Below are 510 nucleotides of genomic sequence, written 5' to 3'. Positions count from 1 at the left end.
AAAAAAAAATTAAATAATACAATAAAAATATTCCCCTTGATGTAAGCATCTACTTGTCACTCGTTATCAAGTCAGAACCAATTCATAACTGGCTTTCCAAGGAGTTTTCAGAGGCTGTAAACTGTACAGGAGATTGTCCCTCTTCTTTCCATGCAGCAACTGGCATATATAAGACTTCTGCCTTTGAGTTGGTATGCCAACTCTCTACTGCCTAGAACACCAGAGCCTCCCTGTAAGTGAAGATTAGAGTTCTTAATAATTTATCAATATTTAATTATAAACTATAGGTACTGAAGAGCAATGGTGTCTCTCTGGAGACTAAGGTGTGTCTGATACTGGCCATGGTCTTTGCAATCACTTGTTATGCATCAAAGAGTTGGACAATGACTAGGGGTAATTGGGATGGGTATATTGGGTATACCAGAGGATGGCTATCTGTGTTTCATTGACTATGCAAAGGCATTTGACTGTGTAGATCATAACAAACTATGGCTGACTCTGAGAAGAATG

This window comes from Elephantulus edwardii, unplaced genomic scaffold (genome assembly GCF_000299155.1).
Source record: "Elephantulus edwardii isolate Elephantulus edwardi_28Jun2011 unplaced genomic scaffold, EleEdw1.0 scaffold00320, whole genome shotgun sequence".
In the NCBI taxonomy this organism is placed as follows: domain Eukaryota; kingdom Metazoa; phylum Chordata; class Mammalia; order Macroscelidea; family Macroscelididae; genus Elephantulus; species Elephantulus edwardii.
This window is presented reverse-complemented; position numbering follows the sequence as displayed.